The sequence below is a fragment of the Propithecus coquereli genome, unplaced genomic scaffold (assembly GCF_000956105.1).
Source record: "Propithecus coquereli isolate 6110/MARCELLA unplaced genomic scaffold, Pcoq_1.0 Scaffold50, whole genome shotgun sequence".
NCBI lineage: Eukaryota > Metazoa > Chordata > Mammalia > Primates > Indriidae > Propithecus > Propithecus coquereli.
Window position 1 is genome coordinate 3,421,345 of NW_012150841.1, and position 204 is coordinate 3,421,548.

Genomic DNA, 204 nt, shown 5'->3' on the forward strand with positions numbered 1-204 from the left:
AATAAACTACTTTCATCTTAACATTATTTTGCTCAGTCTTAAAACAGTTTTGTAAATGAGATGTCAATCTCACTAGGTAGGCTGGCAGTTCAAGTCTGAAATGTGCCTGAGGGTTCCACATGGCAAGTACAATTTATTTATTCATTCATTCATTTCTTTTCCTTTTTTTTTTTTTGCCAGCCCTCCACCCCCGGCAAGTACAAG